Source organism: Chrysemys picta, unplaced genomic scaffold, assembly GCF_011386835.1.
Source record: "Chrysemys picta bellii isolate R12L10 unplaced genomic scaffold, ASM1138683v2 scaf1509, whole genome shotgun sequence".
In the NCBI taxonomy this organism is placed as follows: Eukaryota; Metazoa; Chordata; order Testudines; family Emydidae; genus Chrysemys; species Chrysemys picta.
In genome coordinates this window covers 1,699-15,000 of record NW_027054215.1, presented here as the reverse complement: position 1 = coordinate 15,000, position 13,302 = coordinate 1,699, and the positions used below count along the sequence as shown (strand labels likewise).

The following is a 13,302-nucleotide window of genomic DNA, read 5'->3' as shown; positions in this document are numbered from 1 at the left end:
AGAGCATGAAAGAGCTGGAAAACTGGATCTAAAAGAACTAGTGACTGAATTTATAAAACTTAAAGCAAGAAAAATCATGTTTTAAGAGCACAGAGTGTTTTTTATTCGGAGTGTTTTGTAAATACAGGTTAAAGTTCATTGCAGAGTTTTCTTATTTCTTTCTATATCGGATGTGGTGGTAATGGCAGTTAAAGCAGGATAGCGTAATGGATGATTTTGGATTTGTAATAATAAAAATTATAATTAACATTTTTAATGCATTTTTATTTGAAATGGGATTGAAATATCATCTAGCTGTCGTGTACAAATCTATTCTGAAAATTGTGTGTCTCTATTTTATCTGATCTCAGAAACATTGGTTGGACGGATGGACAAACCGAATAATTAAGTCTCTGTTTAAAAAAAAAAAAAAACGCTTAAAAAACATTAAAAGGAAAAAAGGGGCAAAATGTTTCCCAGTTTACCAAAAACCTCAGCCTAGATCTGCCCTTGGGTGTTGGGGGGCGCCGATTGTATGGTTTGCCTAGGGCGCCAGTTCCTGGCAGCTCGCCTAGGGCCGCCCCTGTCTGCACAGAGCCCATTGTAGCGGTTCAGAACGGGCTGGTGGCAAGGGACGGGGCCATGGGTCGTTCCTGGAGAGGCAGGGATTCATTTTAGCCTCTAGAAGGTGCTATGACGGCCTAGTGGAGAGGGACTAGGGAGCCAGAGGACGTGAGGGGTCCAGCAGCCTGGGAACTGGAGGCAGAGGAAGGGAAGGGGATGCAGCCAGGAGAGGAGGCTGCAGAAGCTGCAGCAGGAGCACAGAGGCAGGTGCCCTTCAAGTCTCTCAATGGGGCACTAATGTGAACTAACGGTGCAGTGCAGTGCCCCAGCCACCAGGGATTAGCCTGGGACAGGGGGCAGTGTGTTCTGACTACAGCGAAGGGACGACTCTGCATGGAAAGGGCCTGGGGCAGGTCGTGCATCGTCAATGGGGTGGGAGTTTGGGGCTTGCTGCCTAATGGTTTCTCCCAGGGGGAGCTGCCTGCAATAACAGATGTGATCCAACCGCTGCAGCTAGACAGGAGGAGAATGAGGTGAGGCCCTAATAAGACCAGGCTGCTTGACTGAGCCCCAGACAGGGAAACCTGCCCTCTCACATAGGGATGGCCTGGAACGGGCACCCCAGGCAACAGACATGAGAAACACCCTGGGGCAGGGTTACCCTGTACCCCTCTACTGGACTGCCCCCTACAGGCCAAGATAGGAATTACTGTGTGTATCATAGATCCTAACTGGTCCCTTGGGTATGAGCCCCCCAGATGCTAGAGCCTGTAGGGCCCAGTGCATGAGGCATCTTCAGCCCCGTCTCCAAGTCGCAGCCGAGCATCTGCTGCACAACACGGCAGCAACTCCCCCGCGGGAGACGGGCGCCAAAGCCGAGCATTGGCCCAGTGCTATGCCAGGCTCCACAGCCTGCTTCTGCACCACTGGGAACAGCTTCACCAGGAGAGAGACCCTGCCCCACATCAGGCAGAGGGGGGATTTGGATCCGGGTGAGAGCTCTGATTCCTGGGCTATTGCGCAGGGGCCACCACCACCAAGTGCAAGCGCCTCACAGACTTCAACAGTGGAAAAGTAGATGCCTAGGGGATTTAGGTGCCTACAGGATAGCAGCTGAGTGGGCTTTTGTGAATGCTACTGGTGTCTAATTGTTGGATTTAGATGCCTAACTGCCCCTTTAGGCACCGACGGGGTTGTCTACACGGCGCCGCAGTCCGCTCTATGGGGGTGTGAGTTGTGCAGCACTCGCACGTCGCACTCTAGCCAGCCCATGTAGACCCCGCTGGTGGGAACTAAAGGTACCTAATGCACATTGATGCCGTCCTGAAACAGGCCTGCTGGAGGGTGCAGGGTCTGCTCCCGGCTAGTAGCCTGGTGGACACTGGCCACCGTGGTGAAAGGACTGGAGTGGAGAGACAAAGCTGGTGAGCAGCAGAGGGGAGGGCACCCTGCACCCTCCTGTGGGGCACAGCCGTGGGCCCAGGCTGGGGAGCTCTGCAAGCTTTGGGCCTCATACTCCTATGGGCAGTGGATTTGCCCTGCGCAGGGTTGTGCCTATATGGCACTGTCTAGTCCGTGGGGTTCTTCTTTACGTAATGTATTGGAGGAGCCGCATACAGAACATATACACCTCGAGTGCCATACCAGAGGCTTCACCTGTCGCGTCCTTACCCTGCCCAGTTCAGCCATTCCTTGCCACTCAGATGCTCTTTTCTGCAGGCAGCTTCACTGGACCAGGCGCATTCTGCGGCTGCGCCCTTAGCAGTCCTGCCCCGAATCCCAGGTGAAAGGTGTTAGTCTGTACAAAGGAACGTCAGCGACCTAATCACAGCCTGGGATCTAAATGCTCCTAATCCCTCCAGCGGCAGCGTGGCAGCTGGCATTTATGATGGGCAAGAGTGGAATTCCAGCCCCATGGCGCTGAATACCCACATGTGCTCTGGGACGTGCTGACTGCCATGCTGTGAATCCCAGAAGTGGGTCCCAGAGGTGGGACTGTTGGAGAGCAATTGCAGCCCCAGTCCATCTGTGTTTCTGATTGTTTCAGGAAGTCCTCAGATATGAGGGGGTGGTACTTCCTGGCCAGCCAGTCAAAAGTGTTAGTGTCACCGTGAGATAAACCTCTCTCCCAGACCACACCCTCTGATCCACCTCTTCCACTCCAGATCCAAAAAACCCAGATATCAGGTCTTGTCAAATGGCACCTGGACACACAAGCCGGAACTTGGACTGGCCGGGTGGCAACCCTAATCCTCCATGAATTTATCTAGTTCTTTTTTGAACCCTGTTATAGTTTTGGCCTTCACAACATCCTCTGGCAAGGAGTTCCACAGCTTGACTGTGCGCTTGTGAAGAGACTGTGCACAGTGTGAAGATTGAGCCCATTGATAGATTGTCAGCTCTTCATGGCAGGGATTGTCTTTTGTGTTGTGTTTGTGCAGCACCTGGCACAATGGGGCCTAGTCCGTGACTGGGGAGCCTAAATCATATGGTAATATAAATAACCAACACATATACAGCAGCTGGCACAATGGACTGGGGCCATTAGGTCCTACTGAAATCCAAATAAATAATAATAATAACAGATTTGAATTGCACTGGGCATAGGGCCAGAAACCTATGCCCTAGGGAACCAGTGGTGTCAAGAACCTAGCTCTGGGTCTGTTATTGTCCGTGTCCTTAGCTGCTTTTGTCAACACAAAGCTGAACCGGGGGTGTTTTGGTGGCACTCTCTCTGGAGCTGCCTGTATTGTTAACAGTTTGCACGTGAAATACAGTCCAGAGCCGAACTTGCCGTGATCTATAGTCTGGTAGGTTTGTTTCCTGCCACGGCTCCGTGTTTGATGTGGCTCTTGGGAGGTCAGTGAGAACGTTTGCATTCCCATGAGTCACCCTGTGGCTCGAGCAATGCAGAACAGGTGTGTTTTCCCCACAGAGAAGTAAGCAGAGGTGGGGATCATTTATCCTGTTACCTCTGCATGGGGCAGAGAGAATTAAAGCTCTCCAAGTGTTTCAGGCCAACACCCCATGTTCAAAAATCATGTCATGTCCCCCAAATCATGAGGTTAATAAATCAATAAATGATTTGCTCTCTGGTTTTTGAGCCTTTGGAGTTCACATTTTCAAGTATTTACCGACACCCATAAAATCTAGAGCGACTCACTTGAAAGAAAGGAAGAAGAAAGCTGAGATTCTCCTTCAAAATGCCTGGCTGAGTTTTCGAAAGGAAAGGCTGAACTTGCTCCACTGTGAGCCAACAGGCACCACTTGGAACTCCAGCCATTGATCAGACTACAGCAGCCCCCCGGCTTTGCCCCCTGCCCCCGAAAGTCAGCGTTAGGGCTGCTGACTTTCTAATCACACAAAACCGAACACCCCTGCCCTAACCCTTCTCCAAGGCCCCTTCCATTGCCACCCCATCACCGAGGCCCTGCCCCGCCCTGTCTCCGAGGCCCCACCCCCACTCACTCCATTGCCCCCGCCCTCTGTCGCTCTCTCTCCCCCACCCTCACTCCACTCCCTCATTTTCACCGGGCTGGGGCAGGTGGTTTGGGAGTGGGAGGGGGTGAGGGCTTCGGCTGGGGGTGTGGGCTCTGGGGTGGGGCCAGGGATGAGAGGTTCGGAGTGTGGGAGGGGTCTGGGCTGAGGCAGGGGGTTGAGGTGTGGGAGGGGACATGGGCTTTGGGGTGGGGGTGCAGGTTCTGGACTGGGGCCAGAAATGAGGGGTTCAGAGTGTGGGAGGTGGATCCAGGCTGGGGCAGGAGGTTGGGGTCTGAGGGTGAGGGCTCCAGCTGGGGGTGTGGGCTCCGGGCTGGTGACGAGGAGTTTGGAGTGCAGGAGGGGGGTCCAAGTTGCGGCAGGGGGGTGGGGCGTGTGTTTCAGGAAAGAGTTTGGGTGCGGGATGGGGTTCAGGGGTGGGGTAGGGGGTTGGGGTGCGGGAGGAGGTTAGGACTCCAGCTGGGGGTGTGGGCTCTGGGATGGGGCTGGGGATGACGGGTGGGGGAAGGGGTTCAGTGCTGGGGCAGGCAGTTGGAATGCGGGGGGGGGGGGGGTGAGGGCTCCGGCTGGGGGGGTGGGCTCTGGGGTGGGGCTGGGGATGAGGGGCTTGGGGTGCAGGGGAGGATCAGGGCTGGGGTAGGGTGTTGGGATGTTGTGGGAGGGTGCAGACTCTGGGAGGGAATCATAGAGTCATAGAATATCAGGGTTGGAAGAGACCTCAGGAGGTATCTAGTCCAACCCCGTGCTCAAAGCAGGACCAATCCCCAAGCTTGGGTGCAGGAGGGGGCTCAGAGCTGGGGCAGGGGGTTGGGGTGCAGGAGGGGTTTTGGAGTGTGGGCTCCGGGTGGTGTTTACCTCAGCCGGTTCCAGGGAAAGGGCGACATGTCCCTTGGCTCCTAGGCGGAGGCGCAGTCAGGCAGCTCTGCATGCTGTCTCCACCCTCAGGTGCCACCCCTGCAGCTCCCATTGGCCGCGGCTCCCAGGCAATGGGAGATGCGGAGCCAGCGCTCAGGGTGGGGGCTGTGCATGGGGCTGCGGCCGTCCCTCCATCTAGGAGCCGAGGGACATGTCGCTGCTTGCGGGGAGACGCGCGGAGCCAGGTAGGGAGCCTGCCAGCCCCACGCCAACCGGACTTTTGACAGCCCAGTCAGCAGTGCTGACCGGAGCCGCCAGGGTCCCTTTTCGAGCGGGTGTTCCGGTCGAAAACCGGACACCTGGCAACCCTAGACAGGATGCTGGCAGCCAGCAAGATTCCTCTACTATTAAAGGTGCAGTGCCCAGAAAAGAGAAGGCCGACATCTCAGTCACATGGCTACACGCGGCCTAGTGCACAGTGAGGAAAGTTGGCCGCACACACTTGGAAATCAGCAGCAGCTTTATTATGCAACAAACAACTCGATGCCATGTTAACTCTGGCCCGTCCTTCTGTGACACTTGGAAAGGCTCCTATGAGAGGGGGGAAAAAAACCACAGTAAAAACAATGATCTTCAGCTACATATTGATCTTCCAAACTCTCTGTTTCTATCCATCCAGCTTGCATCTAAACACTCTACACTCATATTAAAGCAACCATCGTTTCCACCGGAAAGGACCACGTTTCCTGCCCCTCTAGGGTTACAGGGGTGTACCCAGGGCCAGCACAACCCATTAGGCAACCTAGGCGGTTGCCTTGGGCGCTAACATTTGGGGGGCGGCGACCGCGGCGGCCGGATCTTCGGCTGCCCCTGTTGTCGTCGGTATTTTGGGGACGGGACCTTCCGCCACCTAGGGCCGCAAAAACACTGGCGGCGCTCCTGAGTGTACCTAGAGCTGTAGTGCACGGCCCGTGTCTGTGCTTACCTCGCTAGTCCTGGAACAGCTCCTCGGGAAACAGCACCTCAGCCCTTCTGGCCTGGAATAGGAAGAGGAAGGATTAATCATTCAAACACATCACAGCCCATGTCACCATGGGGCTGAAGGGGTCCTGCTACTCAGACTGCATCAATGGGCACAGAGACCGGACATAATCTGATTAGCTGCAAAGGGACCTAAGAGGAGAAAAACGTAGGGGAGGCAGAGCATCAGCGCCACCCTGTGGTGAGTGGCTTACATGACTAGTTTCTGCCTTACTTTTTTGGAAGAAAAATACAAAGTCCTAACTAAGGGGGAACTGTTTCCTTGCAGTGAGCCCAGGACGAATTCCCACCAGAGGGGCTGCTGCTGGGCTAGGGTGTTAACTTGGACCCTGCCTTCCTTTGCAATCCCCAAGTCTCTTCAAGCGCAGTCAATTAGGACTCCAGGAACAGAGGTGGTTGCTTTGGGTAGGTCTACACTTGGGGCTATTTCGACCCTGCTAGCACGGGTGTAACAGCAGTGTAGATGGTGAGGCCTGGCTAAGGCAAGTAAAGGGACGCTTGAACCCTATGGCTATGCACCCTACATGCCCATTCAGGGCCTCCCCAGTCTACGCTGCTATATTTAGTAGGGTAGAGTCCTGCCCCTTCCCCGCTGCCAGAGCCTTTCCCCACGGCAGTGAAAGATTCCAGTGGGGAAAGACTCTGGTACGGGGAGGCAGTGCGGAATGGCACCGGCAGCTCCCCAAGCTGAGCCTGGCTGCCCTCCCTACCACAGCCTTTCACGTGTAGCTACACGCACCCTACATGCTGACGTAGGTGTAGACAAGGCCTTTGTGTAATAAAGGACAGTGCAGGATGGAAGAGGGACAGGGTCAGGATTTAAGGATCATGGAAGCTTTTTTTTTGTTAGCTGCTGTATGGAGATGGCTGCTGTGTTCGTAAAGGGACCCCTGTAGCACAGAAATAGCTCAGGGTCTGGGACAGGGTGTCACATTTTTCCTTGTCCTTCTGCACCTCAAAACTTTTTTTTTTTAAAAGGCTACTAGTCAAATCCTGCAGTTGGGAGCCCAGTGTGCAGTGCACACAGCCCAGATACACACCAGGGGTTATTGTAATCAGCGACTGCCCCAAGCCACATCATTCAGCTCTGGCTCCGGATCCAGATCTCAGCGTCCCCAAGTCCACCAGTGCTGGGTTTGGGGTTTCCAGTCTGAGCTCATCTCTCACTGCCATGATCATTTCAAAGCCTCGGCCAACACACTCCAGTGTCCTGAGTCACTGATGCTGCAGGGCTAGAGATCCTCAGCTGGTGGGAATTTGCAGAGCTCCATTGCCGTCCATAGCACTAAGCCAATTTGCACCATCCGAGCAGCTGGTTCTTGGAGTCTGGTACTGACTAGTGAAGGACTAGCTATAGGCATTAGCAGACTGAATCAAACTTGAGTTCCATCCAGTCCAGGACCCCATCTCTGACAGCAGCCAGCACCCGATGGTTCAGAGGATGCTGTCAGAATCTCACAGTAGCAGCTGTGGAAGAATCTGTCTCCCAGATCGGCTTTCTACAGATCTCTAATAGGCCTTTGTCCTTATTCTCCCCCAAAGCGGAGTGACGTTAGCGCAGGAAGGAACAAAGGTACCTGTTCTAAATAGAGTTCAGCCTGAGAATTAGTCTGAATCCAATATGCTGACAGGCTGAAAAACATGAAGGGCCCAGCCGGCTCTGTAGTGCTCTGCGCTTTCCCAGCCAGCCAGGTCCTTCCTGAAGCCGTTGTTCAGAAAATAGGGGTCTCCTCAGAATTGCCCTGGGCTCATGTGCGCACGGTGGCTGGGGTGGGAGACTCAGTGGGGACAAGAGCCAGAGTCAGTCCAGAGCGACTGTAGGAGAACTACGCTGCGAGCTGGACTGTCCCCGTCCCAGGCAAACCGACAGGCTGCTTTAATGGTTAACGTGGTCTTGCCTCCAGCTTTCCTGTCTTCGTTTTAAGCAATTGTCCCGGCCTCCGGAGAATGTGAATAACTCCCGTAGGCTCGCTGATCACCGGGACCACACTCGCCCGGAGCCTTCCCCTTGCCATCAGCTCCCTCACTCCGTGCCCATAACTCTCCTCCCACAGTCCAGGGACCAGTTATTTTGCCCTTTGCTGTATTTTGTCTAGAGTCTCCTCTGTAAATGTGTGTGTGTGTGTGTGTGTGTGTGTGTGTGTGTGTGTGTGTGTGTGTGTGTGTGTGTGTGTGTGTGAGGGTGGGGGTGGGGGAGGGGTGAGAATTGCCATATGAAAGGTGGTGAGGAGAGAGCTTGTCTCTAGCTCTACAGAGCTTTGATCTCCTTGCTGTGATTCATACCCCTACTGCTGCGGAATAGAGGTGAAGGAGGCATGACCTAGTCTAGTGGCACTAGCCCATTTCAGTCATGAGGACAGAGGTTGCTGTGCTCTGGGTTTATCCTGCCAGCCTGGGGCTGGCCAGTCACTGTACTGTTATGTAATAAGGGTCCCCTGTGGAACGCATAATGAGCTAGCCAGGGTCAAAGGTTACTTGGTCCGTCCTCAGCCATGAATTTTAGCAGGCGGATGCTGCTCCTCCTTGTTTTCTCCTCTTTGTGGACTTTGGCGGTGCCCAGCAGTTCGTGTGTTGGGGGATCAACAAGGAAAAAAGAAGTTTAGCGACAGCAGAGAAAGGGGAACCCTGGATTAGCTTTATTCCAGCTCAATCATCACACCATTAATGATGGAAATGGTCTCTGCTCTGTCCTTTGTAGGGCTCAAAGAACACATTCCCTTCTCCATGGGCCTGGGCCAAAGCCCGTTAAAGACAACAGAGAGACTGACTTCCGTGAGCTTTGTTTGGATCAGGCCACCTTGAACAAAGAGGGGTTGGACTCATTCCTGCGTCACTAGGCTTAGCCTATAACCATCTCACTGTCCACTATTTCCTTTGACTGACGGGCTGGTCTCACCCTCACTCACTTCCCGGACTAAGGAACTGGATCTGAGGAGTTTGTACCCAATATCCCCCACCTCCTCCCTCTTTACATCTGAGGGTCTCTCTGATGAGTCCTTGCTGAGGACTGTCAAGTCATATTGCCCAGGCCTGATCTTCTTTGACTAAACACCAGGAAATACGGGCTTCCAGGGCTCCATCTGTGTCTTTGCATTAACCAGGTGTATCTTCCTGCCTCATTTAACTACCAGGCTCCTCTGATCAGCGAAGCAGCAGAAAAGCTTCCTGACTCAGGATACAGAGTAACTCTGCTGCTCAGTGCAGCATCTGCCAACCTGCCAGCCTTGAGGCCCAGCCTGTGATATGGTTCTGCAGATCCTAGGCTCAGTGCAGATCCTGGCAGCTGCGTGGGAATGTGCCTGAAAGCCGCTTTTGTGAGCCACCCCCACTAACTTGGAGGCCATCTGGCCACTGGGCCAGCCCCCAGCATAAAGCAGAGAAGCCTCGGGGATGCCGCAGCCATGCCCCCTCTCCCTTGGGAACACCTCCCTCTCCTGAGGCTGGGAGGAGGGTGGTGTTGGAGCCATTACAACAGGCCGATGGCGCCCATTACAGAAGAGGATCATCACACAGTGGATGACCAAAGTACACAGTACAAATTAGATCCCATTGGTGCCATGACAGGGCCTCTGCGTCCCCATTGCCATCTCCTTGACCCACATCCTGGGACCTCTGCTTCCTCACTGCACTAACCTAAGGATATTACTTACGTTCACGTACCAAGTCCAGGTCTTCTGATCTGGGTCTGTCTGCCGGCGTGCTCGACAGTGCACCCTATGGAATCAACACAACGGCTCTCCTGTCAATGCTTACATTCTCCAGGGCGAACTTTCAGAGGTTCAGCCTCTCAACAAAGAGAGCAGTTTTCAAGACGTCTCACGGGAAATCAAACTCAGTCACAATCTGGGAAATTACCGAGGGACTGATGGCCGAATGCTACGCTATTTCCACTGTTCCAGAGGGATTTCCTCAGAAGTATCTGGATGATTATGGTTTCAACACAACCCCTGCCTTTTACATAAACCCCAGGCCACCCCACTTACAGGTCAAGAAATGAGGATGCAAGGTGCCCCAGACATACATATGGGGCGCTGCCAGTTGTGAGAATATGGGACTGAGCAACGCTCTGCAATCTCAGTTCAACAAGTCAACAAAACTTACCTCAGCAAAGAAGGCAACTGAGGTGAGCGTGTGCTTCTTCCTGCCCCACTTGGGCCTTGGGCCTGAAATCCTTCCCTCTCTCATGTGGGGCTCTGCAACATAAATACCCATGAGTAACAGGGACAGCAAGCTCTACAGAGCAAATCCATACGGCAGATGGTAGAAAGAATAGCTTATACTATCTATCTATCTGTCTATCTATCATTACATGTTAATTCACTTACAGCATCTAGGCCTCCCCATTGTAGCTGAATGGCTCACAGTCAGAAGCTGGGATGTATCTGTTGAGGGGCTGGATTGTAGGATGAGAGTCCATGCATAGGCTCAGGCCAATATCTTCTTATGTCACTCTCCAAAGTCTGGCACTAACATTCATATTCAGGCATCTAAACGAGTGGATTCATTTTCAGAGGAGCTGAACAGCCACGGCTTCGGCAGATTCGAGTGAGAAGTTCTTGGTATTCAGCATTTGAGAAAAGTCAGGCCATTTATTTAGGTGCCTGAGTGCGGCATTGCAGCCTCTGCCATGGGTCGTTTACAATGAATATGGAATCAACATCATCTTGGCACGACAACCAAGTTCAGGATCTAATCGAACTGTATCCTCTCTGTACTGCTGTACGGTTGTGAAACATTGGGACTGCGCCACTCAGAGTGGGCAAAGCTGGAGGCTTTCCACATAAAATGCCAACGTTGTATATTGGGCATAGAGTGGAACGACTTCATTTGTAAAGCAGATGTTTATGGTCGCTCCGGTCTACAGACTACTGGGGCCATTGTCCGCAGATGGCGTCTTATGCTTTTCAGAGGACATGTGGAGAGTATGCCACAAGACCAGGCCTGCACAACATACGGCCCATGGGGGCCCACTGTGTGGCCCGCAGGGGGATTCTAAACCCCACGCACACAAAGTCCCGAGGCTGGCGTGGCGGCGTATAGTGAGTCGGTGTGGCTCCCCTCCTGCCCAGAAGAGGGAGCACTCTTGCAGGCAGAGGAGTGGGTGGAGCCACCGCCGCCTGTTCCCGCCCCCCGGAAGTCAAGGGGCGGGACAGGAAGTATAAAGGCCGGCCGCCAGAGCTCAGTCAGCCGCCAGCCACTGCAGGAAGCAGACGTGCGGCCGGGAGCTCCCGGCCGGGAGACCTCCGAGGCCGGAGGACAGTACCCTGACTGGCCGGAGCTGCCCCGGACCCGCTATGAGGAGGGCCTGAGCCTTAAATTAACTGTTGTCGGCTCAGCCCCTGCACCGGAGGGCCTGAGCCCCGAACTAACTGTTGTCGGCTCAGCCCCTGCACCAGAGGGCCTGAGCCCCGAACTAACTGTTGTCTGCTCAGCCCCTGCACCAGAGGGCCTGAGCCCCAAACTAACTGTTGTCGGCTCAGCCCCTGCACCGGAGGGCCTGAGCCCCGAACTAACTGTTGTCGGCTCAGCCCCTGCACCGGAGGGCCTGAGCCCCGAACTAACTGTTGTCGGCTTAGCCCCTTCACCAGAGGGCCTGAGCCTTAAATTAACTGTTGTCGGCTCAGCCCCTGCACCGGAGGGCCTGAGCCCCGAACTAACTGTTGTCTGCTCAGCCCCTGCACCGGAGGGCCTGAGCCCCGAACTAACTGTTGTCTGCTCAGCCCCTGCACCGGAGGGCCTCAGCCCCGAACTACCTGTTGTCGGCTCAGCCCCTGCACCGGAGGGCCTGAGCCCCGAACTAACTGTTGTCGGCTCAGCCCCTGCACCGGAGGGCCTGAGCCCCGAACTAACTGTTGTCGGCTCAGCCCCTGCACCGGAGGGCCTGAGCCCCGAACTAACTGTTGTCGGCTCAGCCCCTGCACCAGAGGGCCTGAGCCTTAAATTAACTGTTGTCGGCTCAGCCCCTGCACCAGAGGGCCTGAGCCTTAAATTAACTGTTGTCGGCTCAGCCCCTGCACCGGAGGGCCTGAGCCCCGAACTAACTGTTGTCGGGTCAGCCCCTGCACCAGAGGGCCTGAGCCCCGAACTAACTGTTGTCGGCTCAGCCCCTGCACCGGAGGGCCTGAGCCCCGAACTAACTGTTGTCGGCTCAGCCCCTGCACCAGAGGGCCTGAGCCCCGAACTAACTGTTGTCGGCTCAGCCCCTGCACCAGAGAGCCTGAGCCCCGAACTAACTGTTGTCTGCTCAGCCCCTGCACCGGAGGGCCTGAGCCCCGAACTAACTGTTGTCTGCTCAGCCCCTGCACCGGAGGGCCTCAGCCCCGAACTACCTGTTGTCGGCTCAGCCCCTGCACCGGAGGGCCTGAGCCCCGAACTAACTGTTGTCGGCTCAGCCCCTGCACCGGAGGGCCTGAGCCCCGAACTAACTGTTGTCGGCTCAGCCCCTGCACCGGAGGGCCTGAGCCCCGAACTAACTGTTGTCGGCTCAGCCCCTGCACCGGAGGGCCTGAGCCCCGAACTAACTGTTGTCGGCTCAGCCCCTGCACCAGAGGGCCTGAGCCTTAAATTAACTGTTGTCGGCTCAGCCCCTGCACCGGAGGGCCTGAGCCCCGAACTACCTGTTGTCGGCTCAGCCCCTGCACCAGAGGGCCTGAGCCTTAAATTAACTGTTGTCGGCTCAGCCCCTGCACCGGAGGGCCTGAGCCCCGAACTAACTGTTGTCGGCTCAGCCCCTGCACCAGAGGGCCTGAGACCCGAACTAACTGTTGTCGGCTCAGCCCCTGCACTGGAGGGCCTGAGCCTTAAATTAACTGTTGTCGGCTCAGCCCCTGCACCGGAGGGCCTGAGCCCCGAACTAACTGTTGTCGGCTCAGCCCCTGCACCAGAGGGCCTGAGCCCCGAACTAACTGTTGTCGGCTCAGCCCCTGCACCGGAGGGCCTGAGCCTTAAATTAACTGTTGTCGGCTCAGCCCCTGCACCGGAGGGCCTGAGCCCCGAACTAACTGTTGTCGGCTCAGCCCCTGCACCGGAGGGCCTGAGCCCCGAACTAACTGTTGTCGGCTCAGCCCCTGCACCGGAGGGCCTGGGCCTTAAATTAACTGTTGTCGGCTCAGCCCCTGCACCGGAGGGCCTGAGCCTTAAATTAACTGTTGTCGGCTCAGCCCCTGCACCAGAGGGCCTGAGCCCCGAACTAACTGTTGTCGGCTCAGCCCCTGCACCGGAGGGCCTGAGCCCCGAACTAACTGTTGTCGGCTCAGCCCCTGCACCAGAGGGCCTGAGCCCCGAACTAACTGTTGTCTGCTCAGCCCCTGCACCGGAGGGCCTGAGCCCCGAACTAACTGTTGTCGACTCAGCCCCTGCACCAGA

At 55.3% G+C, this 13,302-nt stretch overlaps 1 long non-coding RNA gene across 1 annotated transcript; it reads right to left on the bottom strand.

Moving 5' to 3' along the window:
- Window positions 1–5,565: 5,565 nt before the first annotated feature.
- On the bottom strand, window positions 5,566–10,929 carry LOC135979979 (uncharacterized). The gene is made up of 4 exons (XR_010597218.1): window positions 10,263–10,929; window positions 10,039–10,130; window positions 9,588–9,651; window positions 5,566–5,933 (listed from the first exon to the last, which is right to left on the bottom strand). It is a non-coding gene; the product is annotated as an uncharacterized LOC135979979 (long non-coding RNA).
- Window positions 10,930–13,302: the final 2,373 nt, after the last annotated feature.